At 36.4% G+C, this 15641-nt stretch overlaps 1 non-coding gene across 1 annotated transcript; it reads left to right on the top strand.

Moving 5' to 3' along the window:
* Window positions 1-6908: 6908 nt before the first annotated feature.
* Window positions 6909-7014, top strand: LOC131495196 (U6 spliceosomal RNA). Its single transcript, XR_009253827.1, has one exon. It is a non-coding gene; the product is annotated as a U6 spliceosomal RNA (small nuclear RNA).
* The last annotated feature ends 8627 nt before the right edge of the window (window positions 7015-15641 follow it).

Raw genomic sequence — 15641 nt, 5'->3', positions numbered from 1 at the left:
TTGAACAAAAGTTGTTTATTGTTTTAATAAAACTACACTCACAAATGTTGCCATGGCACAGATTCTGTCAGCATTTCCATTGTAACCTTTGCTTTCAGGGGGTTTTAACTCAGCCATAAAACTTCCTCTGGGTTAAAATCTGGCACCAAAAATAACTTGGAATCTCTAAGGCTCAGCCATGAAGGAAATAGTTGTGTGTGAGTGTGTGTTTATGTACCTTTAAAAAGAAATTCCTTAGACAGTTCTTAAAGAGACACCATAAAATATTTTCCCCCTGATTTAAGTGTTAAGTTTTTAACTCAAAATTTCATCTCTACCCTGTTAAAGGTGAATTCATTTAAAGCACTTTACTAATCAATATAATATGGAGATATCTTTCCCTTTACCTATTTGTCTCTCTTCCAGCATCCCTATAAAATAGATTGCTAGTTTCTGTGTAGTTAAATAAGTCCGGTGTCACTATTCTTTGGTCACAGCTTATCAATCTTTTGAGTAACACAAACTGTTTATACAATAGTTTCCACAACACAGACCATAAAATGCTTTGGCTTTTAAAAACTACCATCTGTTCATCTTTTCTCTTAAACATTTATAAGAGGCATGAATTAAGTCAATAAAGAAAATGTCCTCAAGGGATTCAGGAGATGGGACAAGGTGGAAATTGGAAATAATTGGAAAATTCTAGTCTTATCTCTCCCCTTCTCCTAACTTTATATGAAAACCTTAGTAAGTTTCATAATACCTCTGGAAATAACATTTTTATCAAAAGGGTACATTTGGGTTGCACGGTCTCTTGATCCCTATACCTCTCTAAAATTTAAGAGTGTAAAGACACTTGGGGGAAATCCAAGACAGGCGGGGAAGGCAGGACCATACCTTGTGTGTGTGTGTGTGGGGGGGGGGGGGGTTGGTTCTAGTAGGGGAAGGATTCTATCTTAGCATAGTGAATCAGTGTCTTAAGCCTATGACTTTGAACCTGTTTAGGGAGTGAAGGCAAAGTTTCAAGACCAAAGATGAATTTATGGCAACCAAGAATCCAGCAATGTTGTGGGGAGGGTGTAGCGGAGCTGGTCCTAGTAGTATAGTCCTAGGTAGACTATTCCTGAGATGATCTTGATCATGCCTCCTTTTATTTTGCTCACCTTCTTAAACATGGTTTGCCAGCATCTCCATCAGTGCAGTATCTGATATCCTTTTAATTCCTTTTGTGTTTAATTTTATCAGAGTTAGGATGGTAATTGTTTGTAATGAAGCACCCTAACCAGAATAAATAGAACCTGTACCAGCACAAATTATTTTCCTTAGGAGGTATGTAGAATCTTTCTTTTTAGAGTGTGATCCTTAGACCAGCAGCGTTGACATTACCTAGGAATTGGTTAGAAATGCAGAATCTCGGCTCCTTCCCCGGACCTACTGAATCAAAATCTGCATTTTAATGAGATTCCCAGATGGCTCATAGGTACATTAATGTTTTAGAAGCATTAACCTAGTGTAGCCCTCTGTTTGAAGCATAAAACTAAGTTTAGCATACACACTGAACTATAGATTATCACTCCTTCAGATATTACCACCTCAAAATTTTTTCAGCTTAATATCATACTTAAAGCCGTAAGAAAATGGAACATTATAATATGCTGTGGGTCCCAGATGTTCTTTATCTTTGTATCTTTCTGGTATCTAGACACTAAAGAGGAGTTCAATAGTTTTTAGTACGTTGCTTTAGAATTCACAAATTTTCATATAGTCATTTCTTAAATATTTACTTATTTATGTTCTATCACTCCCAGATTACTTCCTTTTTCTGGTACTTACTATTTTTCAAAAGGGCTAAATAGTCTCAGACATCCCTGGTGGCATGCAGAATTGAAGATGCCAGGATTCTCACAGAGCAAGTCAGTGGAGCCAGAGAAATGTTGATTTCCATGCTATACTTGTCATCACCTGTGTAAACTGAGAAATGCGTATGTCATCTCCTTAAGATTCTTAATAATGCTATGCAAGTAGGCAATATCGCCCCACTTTAAAGGTGAGGAAACCGAGAATCAGGGAGATTTGTAGGTCTTCCCCACAACAACCAGGTAATTCCCAGACTCTGGTCTTCACATTCCACATACATCTCATTCTGTTATACTGCAGCCCTCCAAAAGAAGGCAAGGGGCTGGAGCTCAGTGAAAAGCAACAGATGCTAATCGAACATGGAGGGCTCCTAAAATTAGAAATTCTCAAGCCATCTTTCTTGTGCAATGTCTTCATAGAAGGAACAAAAGAGGGCACCTAGGTGGCAGAGTTAGTTAAGCATCTCAGGTCAGGATCTCATGGTGCTTGAGCTCCCCTTTGGGCTTCTCTCTCTCTCCTTCCCTCCCTCTCTAGCTTTCTGTCTCTGCCCCTCATGGGATTCTCTGCCCCTTGCTCACTTGCACCCTCTTTCTCAAAAGATAAAATAAAATAGAAATTCTGATATTAAAAAAGAACAGGAGACTTGGAGTCAAGAGACATGGGTCTTAATATTACCACAAACACTATTTGTGGAACGAGTAGTAATTTAGTCTAAATCAACATGTTCTAATCTACAAAAGGAAGATAACTATCACTGATAAGGGAATTTTGTAACAAGTACTTTGAAAAACAGCAAACAATTATAAAAATTTAGCTGCAGCACCACTATCAATTCTCAGGGCTGATAAATATGGCCTAATGGCCATTTTTATCTCACAATTACAAATGATAAAGTCCTCTTAAAATTCACCATGCAGGGACATGGAGGAGAGGGAAAGACGACTAAGCTGGTCCATCACTAGAAGTGATTAAATGATCTGTCTTTTTTGTTTAAATATTCCAAATCTCGCCATTTTTCTGTCCTATCAGTTAATAAGAGGTATCTATCAAAATCAGCTACTGTGTGAATTTGTCTACTCTTTTTAGTTCTGTCACATTTTGCTATGTATATTTTGAAGCTATGTTGTTAGGTGCATACAAATTTAGAGTCACTATATCTTCTAGTGGAGTAAACATTTTATTATGAAAAGCTTTTTATCTCTGGAAATATTTTTGGCTCTATCACCTTTTTTTCAGTTAATTTTATCATAGTCAATGTATTTCTATGCTTTTGCTTTTAAATTTTTCTGTCTTCTTAAGTTTAACGGTATTCATCTATGCTTACATATAGTTTTTAAATCCAGACTGACAATATTTATCTTTATTCACTGGTATATTTTGTTTCATATATGCCATCCTATATTTTCCATATGTTCCTCCTCTTCCAGCTTTCTTTATCTCTTGCCTTAGATTTTATTTTATATATAATAAAAAAAATTTCAATGGAAAAATATTTATTGAAGTATAATTAACATAGTGTTAACTTAGTTTTATGTGTACAATGTGAGGATCCAACAATTATATGCATCACTCAGTGTTCATCCTAATAAGTGTACTCTTAATCTCCATTATCTATTTCACCAATCCCCCACCCATCTCCCCTCTGGTAACCACCAGTTTATTCTATTTTAGACTCTGATTTTCTGTCTCTCTCTTTTGTTTCTTGAATTCTACACATGAGTGAAATCATATGGTATTTGTCTTTCTCTAATTTCCTTAGCATTCATATACCCTCTACATCCATCCATGCTGTAGTAAATGGCAAGATCTTATTCCTTTTTAAGGCTGAGTGATATTCAATTGTGTGTGTGTGTGTGTGTGTGTGTATGTATATATATATATATATATACCACTTCCTCTTTATCCATTTATATAACCCTGAACACCTGGGTCGCTTGTTTCTTGACTACTGTAAATAATGCAATAAACATAGGGGTACATATATCTTTTCAAATTCGTGTTTTTGTTTTCTTTGGGTAAACACTCATAAATGGAATGACTGGCTCATGTGGTAATTCTATTTTTAATATTTTGAGGAATCTCCATATTGTATTTCAAGGTAGCTACACCAATTTATATTCCCACCAACAATGCATAAGGGTCCTTTTTCTCCACAGCCTTTCTAACACTTAATATTTCTTGTCTTTTTGGTAATAGCCATTCTAACAGGTGTAAAGTGATATCTTATTGTGGTTTTGATTTGCATTTCCCTGATGATTAATGATGCTGAGCATCTCTTCATGTGTCTGTTGGCCATTTGTATGTTTTTAGAAAAATGTATATTCACAGGGTGCCTGCGTGGCTCTGCTGAGCTTCCAACTTCAGCTCAGGACATGACTTCATGGTTTCTGAGTTCAAGCCCCACGTGGGGCTCTGTGCTGACAGCTCAGAGCCTGGAGCCTGCTTTGGATTGGGTCTCCCTCTCTCTGCCCCTCCCCCACTTGTGTGTGCATGTTCTCTTTCTCTCAAAAATAAACATTAAAAAATGTATATTCAAGTATATTACATATAATTTTGTCATATTTTATTTTTAATATACTTTCTATTAGCTTAGTAATTATTTTACTTTTGTGTGTGTGTTTACTCTAAAATTGCCCTGTCAAATAATAGCCACTAGCCATGCATAGGTATTTAGATTTGCATTAAAGAAAGTTGTGTTGACAGCACTGCAGAGGTTACAATATCCATCCTTCGCTAAGGTAAATTAGTTTTATCATTTTACATTAAACTTTACATTATCCTATTTACTCACCTCCATTTACTATTCATTTTAATTCAATATATATTTGAAGTACCACAAGACGCTATTATATAACCAGGTTTTATTCATATTTACCTGTGCATCTGCCTTTTCTGTTACTCTGTTTTCACTATTTTCACATTACTCTATCTTTTCATCCATCTTCCTTCTGCCGGAAGAATACTCTTAAGTGTTTCCTTTAGTGTGAGTGTACTGCTAAAGAAATTTTATTAGTTTTTATTATGTAGAAATGCTTTTATTTCACCTGTTTGAATAATATTTTAGCTGTGAATGGAATTCTAGGTTGGCAGTAACTTTATTTCAGTACATTGAAGATATTCTGTTGTATTATGGCTTTTATTTTTTCTGTTGGAAGTCTGCTCTTGGGGCTTATTGTTGTTTCTCTGGAGTCTATCTTCTCCTACGTCTGCCTTTAAGGTTTTATATTTTCTGATATTTTAGTATGCCGTGCCTAATGTAATTTATTTTTTTTATTGTAGATGCAGAGTCCAAATTCTTCTTAAGTTTTGTGGGGTTTTTGTGTTTTATTAGTTTTGAAAAATCTTCCTTCATTACCTCTTCAAATATTGCATTAGCCCCACTTTTTCTCTCATTTAATTCTGCAACTTTCATGTTTGTAAGAATTTTCTAAATATCCCCTTAGTATTTTTTTCTTTTTGGTATTTTTCCACCCTTTTTTCTATTGTGCTTCAGTCTAAATATTTTCTTCTGGTCTCTCTTTCTATACTCTAATTCCCCTTTCAGCTATCTCTAATATGCTATGATATCCATTTTATGAGATCTTCAGTTACTTAATATTTTTCATTCTGGAGTTTTTATTAGCTTTTTGAAATGCTTTTCAATCCTTTGCTAAAATTTCCAAATTTTGGTTTATTGTCTTGAATACATTAAATGTAAATTCCAGGTCCGTTAACTATTATTCATGTGTCCTGAGTCTGACTTTATTAGCGGTTATTTTTCTTGGTTTTGAATTTTATCTCCTCAGATAATCATTTAATCACTTCAGTTGTTTCTGAAGCTAAATAAATTATCCTTATTTTAATATGGATTAGAATTTTATTCACAACCAAATTAATTCCTTTTAGAACTTAATCTTTTGTATTTTAAAGCATACCTTTAGGTAATTTCTCCATCTGCTTTGCAAAAGTCTATAAAGCAATTCATCTAGCATATGTATTCTCTCTGATTTATGTTCAGTATCAATAACTAGGAACAAAAAACAAATGCCTTGTGAATGTTACTTTATCTGTTCAGATAGGCTTTACATTAACGCTATTTGCTACAACCTTACATATATTTTCAAGACATTTGTCACATTTTGAAAATTTTAGGCTCTATCCTATAATTTTTTTCTTAACAAATAAAAATATCTACCCTCTGAGTAGCCCTAGCATTATGGTGAATAAAGAAAAAAAGATCTGCAGTTAGCATTAAGGTAGATTTTCACTGTGGGATGAAAAATTTTAATTGTTCTTAATGACTTCCTTTTATATGAATTATTAGTTGTAAAGATTTCACTTTTTTATTTGAAAAACAGAAAATATATGCCAAGAACCTTTTTTGAGGAAAAAGAGAAAGCTCTCCAAATCAATTCTTCTGGCACACAAAACATTTCATAGTACCTAATCTGATTTTATACAATTACCTACATTTTCTCTTTGAACAACTTACGTTTGCTCTTTGGAAATCCCTGGAAAAATCAAAGAATACAATATAAGGAGGGACCATCACTGAACATCAAGGTCAATAACCATGACATAACAGTCTACATTTGATGGCAAAGTTCCTTATAAACTAGTCCTCTTCTGGCTCATTTTTTTTACTTGATCTCTATCACCAAACTTCCTCTGATTTTTCCTTTCCAATTTTGTCTTAAATCTGCAAATTCCCTAGTGCAAAGATTTGATTTTCTGAATTTAGGGTTTCACACTCTCACTCAACTATTCGTATACAGTACAGAGTTCCCATTGTGAAGGGAAAATGAAAAGAGCCATTTCCTTGGACTTTATGCCTTTAGGAGCTCTTAATAGCCCTTTTATAAAGTAAAAGACAGCTTGACCTAATATTATGTGTATTTTCTCCTCCTGCACTAAAATTCTTTCCTCTTCTCCATTTCTCCCGCCACCACTTTGAGTGACTTTCCACTCCATTGTCTTTTCTTTGTATCGCATACTGCCACTTTTAAAAATTCACTTTTATCCTTAACTAATGTGATAAGTCTTTCTTCCCTTGTACACATTGTCCCTCAGCTATATAATAATAAACTATTCTTATGCTCACATTGACAGCACATGTACTAAAATTGAAATGATACAGAGAAGATTAGCATGGCCCAGCACAAGGGTGACATGCAAATTCATGAAGTATTTCATATTTGGGGGGAAAAAGAAAAATAAAGTATTCTGATTATTTTTGCTTCCTGAACCTTCTTTTCCTATACCTTTCTAATTGTAAATCTGGGCAATTGGAGAAAATTTTGCCTCCCTTACAAAGTTTCTCAACATACTTAAATTCTACCTATGTACATGTCTCATTATATGCTTTTTAGAGCCAGCATATTAACATATTTGAGGTGCTCACCAATTATTGAATGAATATTTCTACTGCCCAAGTGAAGTATTTTGTACAATAACAAAATATTTAGACCAGTCCCTCTAACTCTCACATTTACCTTTACACTTAGAATTTGCCAATATATTAATCAACTAAATTGTAACATTGAATTGTTTAAGCTATCTCTAGCAGCCATTGGATTTCTGCATGAGGCACAGTTTCCTGACAAAGGTATTCCAGCAAAGTAACCCATCTGTTCTCAATTATTTTCCACATTTGTTTCATATTCAGCATTCATTGCCCCATTCTTAAAGTTTACATCATTTAATTTATTCTTGATATGTGCCTTATCTCTTATGAGGCCATCTTCTGTGAATTTCATTTGGCTCACAAGTTGTCCTTCATATGGTATGCAATCTTTTTTTTTTTCACCTATAACTATTCTGTGAGGTCCATTCTTCTTTGAAACTTCCTTTACTACTTCTGATACTAGGGAAAAAATTAGATAAATAACCAGGTATTGAAATGCTTCTTCTCAACCTGCGATTTTATCTGCAATACCAAGGTAATCCATATGCTTTAAATAAGATCAAATGAGAGAATATATGTAATATAACATTTGATCATAATATGCTATAACCGCTTATTTTAGGAGTAGTAAATTTTCTCTCCTGTTAGCATAAAGAATCCTACCCACAATTACCTGCTATCTAGTTAAGACCAAAAGCTTAATATAATCTACATTTGTTGAGTATTTGCCAAGTATCCAGCACTTAATCCCTGTGATTCATGTGTGTGTGTGTGTGTGTGTGTGTGTGTATATATATATATATATATATATATATATATATATATATATATATATAATGTGTGTGTGTGTGTATATAGTACATATACTATAGTGTGTGTATGTGCATATAGTACCTAACTGACCTACATTCTTAACTACTATGCTATGACACTTTAAGGAAATAAGATACATACTGATTAAATTTTAGAAGAGTGAAAAAGAGATTGAACAGCTCTAGGACCCTGGGCTTCTGAGAAGTAGCAACAAACTTAGACTTGGAAAGGTTCATATTCCCATATATACAATACTCCTATTTATGTTTTGATTCTCCAAACATTTTCAGTATCCATCATTGTAAGTACTTTGTTTCGTGAGTTGGTCTTTTGCTTTGTGCTTATAAGCAATATATTTGAAGAACAGAAGGAAAACATCTCATTAGAAAGGTAAAGTTCATTGAATAACAAACTTTTTGACAGTGTTCTCGTTAGATATAAAAAACACAACAAACATGTAGTTATATGTATCCACAAATTGGCTAGAGTATAAAACTGTATAAGGAAAAAAAAAAACCTATGAAATCTTATCTTTAAATTGCTAAAGGAAAGAAAATGATCTTTCTTGTTCTTTTTACGATACTTTACAATGTCTCTGTGAAATAGGATGCAATGTCTGAATATCAAATTAGAAATTTAAACAATAGCCTTGCCTCTCATAACCACTTACCAGATAGATACTTCATCGTACTCCTAACTTTACACATTGTGAATCCGCTGGGCTCTGAAAACAATAATAGTATAGTCCTTTTGGCCGAACATATGTCATTCCTGGTGCAATAATTTTTCATCCAACCAAAAAGGCGGCAATGAATTTTTTTGTGTGGCAAATTTTAATATTATCTTCTAACTGTATTAACCCTGAAACCTTCAACCTATGTGAAATTCTAATCCACAGTTACTTTAGAAAGCAAAGATTTAGCTTACATCTTTTTCCAGAGTCATTAACACTGCAAGCGTACTTTCCAAAAGTAAGAACCATCTCCAGTGTTATGGAAACAGTTGTTCATCTTTCCAGGAAAACATACTCTGTCCTTTAGTATCCTAATAACTTAAACTTCCTAGTCATATTGAACAAGGGAGCATATCTATTTTCTAGTGGCATTCTTTAGTTTATCTTGAGGAAAGAAGTAATTTGAAGCAACTGAACCAGCTAAAGAAGTTTTTAAAGGAAATTACATTTCATTTATTGTATCCTTGCTATGTATTGACATGAGGCAGCCCATACCTGAAAGCACTGGCTGGACAGTATTCCCTGAACTGCCATAATTACACCTTTCATTTTAATTACTATAATCATGACCTGTACTATATCTTCTCTCTCCTCTAACCAAATCATATGGTATTTGTCTTTCTCTGACTTATTTCACTTAGCATAGTACCTAGTTCATAGTTCCATCCATCTTGTAATAAATGGCAAGACTTTATTCTTTTCATGGCTCAGTAATATTTTACTATATATGTGTATACCACATCTTCTTTATCCATTCATCTATTGGTCACTTAAGCTCCTTCCGTATCTTAACTATTATAAATAATACTGCAATAAATAGATATGCATGTATATTATTTTTAAATGAATATATTTTCTTTGACGAATACCCACAAGTGGAATTATAAGCCAGCCAAAGACAAATATCACATGATTTAATTTATACATGGAATTTGAAAAACGAACAAACAACAACAACAGGAAGATAGACTCAAAAAGAACAAACTGGTGTTGCCAGAGGGGAATGGGCAGCTAGGATGGGTGAAAGTTAGTAAGAGGTACAAATTTCCAGGTACAAAATAAGTCACAGGGATGAAAAGCATGGCACAGGGAATATAGTCAATAATATTGTAATATACTTTATGGTGACCGTTGCATAATGTCTATAATTATTGTTGAATCACTATGCTGTATATCTGAAACTAATTTCGTATTATATGTCAACTATACTTCAATTAAAGTTTTAAGAAAGGAATAACCAAAACCTTATCGATTTGTTTTTGTCACTGTTCTTTATTTTTCTTGATGGCTTCTTGTTTTTTAGTTTCTTGGCAGCCTTTTAAAAACAACTGTTAAAAAATCTCCTTAGCAAACTATGCAATGTTATTTTATGCTTTTCCAATTGAGATAATAATCCTGAAGAGTTAAACTTTATGCAAAAATTAGCCTTTTCCATCCAAGAGGACCTATTATGGTGTGGCTGAAGCACATTTTAAAATAGCTTTCTTTTACATGTGCTTATTTACCTTGTTGAGTTCAAGAACTGAAATTCCTACAGACTCACATAACTAGACAAATGAAAGCCTCTGCTCTGAGCCCCGCTGCAGTCCCTTTCATTAATCAAATCAGCACAGTTCATACATCTCAACTATGCCATCACCTATTGCTAGATCTCTTTTCTTTACCTCTTGATTACCCAAGGTCAATTTACAAACAAGTCTCATCACCTCTACCAGTAAAGCAGGAGGTTGATAAGCTTGAAAGAGCAAAAAATTGCATCTATGTTCAGTAGTTTCTAACTGAAATTTAATATTTGCTTTATGAATGACTCAACATAGTAACAATGTCCATGACTTCATCACCAATACGAATTACAGATATTTTCATATATTACTATTATTTTAGCTATTTGCAATAGTATTTATCACTACTTTGCAATTACAGTGGTTATCAGACCCGCTACTAATTCTTCTTAAGTAGTGTATGACTGAAGCTACACAGGTATTGTTTCACAAATTTTTTTTTTACTGTTTTTATAATTACATTTTACTACCATGTTTTCTTTGTGCTTGTTTGCATTGTATGCTATGCATTTTAAACCATGATTCTAAAGGCGTTTTGTGGGTTTACCCACACTGCCAATGGGGGAAATAAAACTATCCTGAATAATGGTCTTTCTCACTAATGCCACCACAACCAGCCCAAGTTAGACACGTTATCATCTTCAGCCTGGACGGTTGCAATAGCTAGGCTCTCTGCTTCCACTCTTGTTCCCCCAAAATGTTTTCCAAAAAACAGCCAGAGTCACATTTAAGGTTTTTTTTTACTATTTTATTAAAAAAATTTTTTACTTCTATTTTTAAGAAAGGTAGTTGATCTATTAGTTCCAGGTGCACAACGTGGTGATGCACAGTTATATACATCATGAAATGCTAACCGCAGTAAGTGTAGTTACCATGTGTCACCGTACAAAGTTATTGTCCCTCTACTGTACTTTTCATCCCTGTGACTGACTTACCTTATAACTGGAAGTTTGTACCTCTTAAACCCTTTCACCTGTTTTGTCCATCCCTCTACCCCCATTCCCTCTGTCAACCACTAGTTTGTTCTCTGCATTTATGAGTCTGTTTCTGTGGTGTTTTTTTGTTTGTTGTTTTGTTTTTTAAATTGCCCATGTAAATAAGATAATATATTGTTTTTCTGACTTATTTCACTTAGCATAATATCCTCTAGAACCATGCATATTGTCACAAATAGCAAGGTTTTATTATTCTTATGACCAAGTGATAGTCCATTCTGTATATATACCACATCTTTGTTATCCATTCATCTATTGGGGTTTTTTTCCATACAAATTTTAGGATTGCTTATTCTAGTTCTGAAAAATGCTGTTGTTATTTTGATAGAGATTATATTAAATGTATAGATCGCTTTAGGTAGTATAGACATTTTAACGGTATTTGTTCTTCCAATCCATGAGCATGAAACATCTTTCCATTTTCAACGTTTTTTTTTGTTTTTTTTTTTTTTTTTTTTTTTTTTTTTTGGGACAGAGAGAGACAGAGCATGAACGGGGGAGGGGCAGAGAGAGAGGGAGACACAGAATCGGAAACAGGCTCCAGGCTCCGAGCCATCGGCCCAGAGCCTGACGCGGGGCTCGAACTCACGGACCGCGAGATCGTGACCTGGCTGAAGTCGGACGCTTAACCGACTGCGCCACCCAGGCGCCCCTCTTTCCATTTTCAAATGTCGTCTTCAATTTCTCTCATCACTGTTTTATGATTTTCAGAGTAGAGATCTTTCACCTCTTTGGGTAGGTGAAATTGTTTTTTAATTTTTTTCTGCTCTTTCATTATTGGTCTATAGAAATACAATAGACCTGTAAATTGACTTTTTATCCTGTGACTTTACCAATTTTGTTTATCAGTTCTAGCAGTTTTCTGGTGGAGACTTCTGGGTTTTCTATATATAGTATCATGTCATCTGCAAATAACGAAAGTTTTACTTCTTTCTTACCTATTTGGATGCCTTTTCTTTTGTTGTCTGACTGCTGTGGGTAGGACTCTTAGTACTATGTTGAATGTAAGTGGTGACAGTGGACATCCTTGTCTTGTTCCTCACCTTAGCTCTCAGGTATTCCCTACTGAGGATGATGGTAGCTGTGGGGTTATCATCTCCAGCCTGGACAGTTGCAGTAGCTGGGCCCAGGGCCTGGTGCTTCCAGGAGTGTCTCCAATGTGTGCTGCACGTGCTCTGCTGTTGTGTTCTAGGTGCTTTATCCTTTAGGCCAGTAATCTGCAGAGGCTCTCTTTGACCTTGTGGGTAGTGTTTGGTCCCTGGTCTGAATGTGGCATGTTTTAACTAGGTGTGCCCTGGTCTGCTTGTGAATAAGACCTCCTTTCTGCCACCACCAGAACCAGAGCCTTGCAAAACTCCTGGGTTGAGAGATAGAGTGTTGGCATGGGTCTTCTGGTCTTCTGGTCTTACTGGGGAGGGAGTCCACCACACTGGGACCAAGGCAAGCGTGACTGGGAAGGGCATTTCCAACAGAGCACAGAGGGACAGGGCTTGGTGTAAGCAAGTCGGGTAGAGAGTTTTGGTGCTGTGCTGGTTCCCCCAGGTGGCCCTGTTCATATGTTGATGGCCAGGACAGGGAAATTGTACCTCCAGTTCCTTTGTTCCCAGTGGCATCTCTCCATGAACATTGCCTCCCTGGGACATGCTTGAGATGAGCAACTAATCTGCCTACTGTGTGCCCCAGGCACCGTTGAATTTGCTGTTTCCACACTGTATGTCTGTGGGCTGTTTGCCCTGCCTTTTCTCCAAGAGCAGCCCCAATGTCCTCTGAGCTTTCCCCAAGCCAATCCTGCTGACCTTTAAAACTCCAGGCTTTAAGCCCTACTGGTTGCAAGAACTCATGAAATTTTGGGCTGTCTCTCTTTCCAAGCCAATTGCTATGGGAATTTGTTTTCTCCAGGCACTTCCCTGTATGCTAGTCTGCCTCTTGGCCTTCTTTGTGACTGTAGCTTCCTCCCCACTGCAGCAGTCACAACCCATTTCTCTCCTAAGCCACACCTCCACACTTCCTCCCTTCCTCACCGTGGCCTCTTCTCTACCTTTAGTTGTAGAGTTTTTCTTCCAATCTTCCAATCAATTTCTGGGGTATTTAGGATGATTTGACATTTATCTGGTTGTAATCATTGGACAGGGGGAGCCTAGGGTGGTCCTACTTTGTCACCACTTCCCCTCACCTCCCTGCTTCTGCCTTTTAACCTTCATATTAGCTTTATAAGTGACTAATCTACCTTTAGAGTATATTTGCTTTTAACAGTGGAATGTTTTCCTTTTTTTTTTTTTCTATTTATACACTTTTCATATATACTTAAAGAAGCCCTTTAACATTTTCTATAAGGCCAGTTTAGTGGTAATGAACTCCTTTAATTTTTGTTGGTCTGGGAAACTTTTTATCTCTCCTTAATTTCTTTCTTTTTTTTTTTTTTTAGTTTATCTTAAGAAATAGAGAGCAAGAGAGAGAGCGGGGGTGGGGCAGAGAGAATGGGAGAGAGTGCAGGCTCCATACTGTCAATGCAGAGCCTGATATGGGGCTCAAACTCATGAATAGTGAGATCAGGATCTGAACCAAAATTAAGAGTTGGACGCTCAACTGACTGAGCCACCCAGGAGCCCCTCTTTTCTTCATTTCTGAGTGATAGCTTTCCTGTGTAAAGTATTCATGGTTGTAGGTTTTTCTTTGAACACTTTGAAAATATCACTCCTTTCTGGCCTGTAAAGTTTCTGCTGAAAAATCAATCATCTGATAAACCTATGGGGTTTCCCTTCTACATAACTTTGCTTTTCTCTTGCTGTTTTTAAGATTCTCCCTTTTTATCTTTAAATTTTTATTCTGTGTCTTGTTATAGACCTACTATGTTCTTTTTGTTTGGGGCTCTCTGTACTTTCTGGATCTACACTTTGTTTTCTTCCCTAGGTTAGGGGGTTTTCAGCTATTATTTCTTTAGTAAGTTTTGTGTTCCTTTATCTGTCTCTTTTATCCTTCTGGGACCCCTATAAGACAAATATTAGTGCACTTGGTGTTGTCCTAAAGATCTCTCTACCTTTTTTTCTTCTTGTTTTTGCTGTTCAGCTTGGTCGCTTTCCACTATCCTGTGTTGAAGATCGCTGACTGGTTCTTCTGTATCCTGTAATCTGCTATTGATTCCTCTACTGAATTTTTTCATTTCAGTTATTATATTCTTCTTCTCTGACTGGTTCTCTTTTATATTTTCTGTCTGTTTGTTAAAATTCTCACTGTGTTCATCCATTTTTCTCTCAAATCCAATGAGCGTCTTTATAACAATTTTATGTAAGTTGCTTATCTCCATTATATTTTTCTGAACTTTAGTCTTATTCTTTCATTTGGATCATATTCTTCTGTTTTCTCATTTTGCTGACTCTGTTTGTTATACACATATTAGGTAGGTGAGCTATATCTTCTGGTCTTGAAGGCAGTGGCCCATCATAGAAGGTGTCCTCTGGGGCCCAGTAGTGGGCCCAGTAGTGCAATATTCCTAGTCACCATACCAGATGCTCTAAGGGTATCCTCTGTGTGGAGTGCACGCACCATCCTTTTGTGGCTGGACCATGATTGCTGTGGGCATGCTGGTGGGTTGGGCTGGCTTTCAATGCACTATCAGCAATAATTAGCTGAAACTACTGTGGGTGCAGTGACGGGCAAGCCTGGCCCCTGGTGTGGCTGGCTGAGTGTCCCAGCTGCATGTACTGCCAGTATGCCTGTTGGTGGGGCTAACTTCTTTCCTCCCTGAAGTAAGAGTCATTCTGGGGGGTCGACATTGGGTCCTGGTTGGGGCTGCCTGCAAGATGTAGCACGGAAGAAGCCACTTTGGAGGGGTGTCTGGTGTGGTGGACATGATGAGTGTGGTAGGTCCACAGTGGAATGCCAGAGCAAGGCAAACAGTGCTAGTAAGGTAGACAAAGAGGGTCAGAACTGGCTCCAACAAGCATCTGGCCAGTTAGGCTGAAGGAGGGCAAAATAAATGGCACTCACTGGCACTTCCATTCCCAGAGGAACTCCTACAGATTCCTGACCCTTCATCACATGTCCCAAAAGTATATGTATAACCAAGATGCTTTTCAAATTGCTGCTTCTGTGCTAGGTCTTGCAAAGTGATACAGTGTGCTGACCCTTTAATAGCAGAGACTATTTTCTCTAGCCCTCTGGATCTTTCAGAGATCAGCCTCACTAATCTCAAAGCTGGGTGTTACAGGGGCTCCTCTTCCTGGTGCAGGTCCCCAGGGCTAAGGGTACCCAGTGTGAGGCTTGATGCACTCACTCTTCCACACTTCTGATATTCCTTTGCTTGTAAGTCCTCACATTGG

This window comes from Neofelis nebulosa, chromosome 14, assembly GCF_028018385.1.
Source record: "Neofelis nebulosa isolate mNeoNeb1 chromosome 14, mNeoNeb1.pri, whole genome shotgun sequence".
NCBI classification, from domain to species: Eukaryota; Metazoa; Chordata; class Mammalia; order Carnivora; family Felidae; genus Neofelis; species Neofelis nebulosa.
Note: the sequence above shows the minus strand (reverse complement) of the source record. Positions and strands in the feature narration are given on the sequence as shown.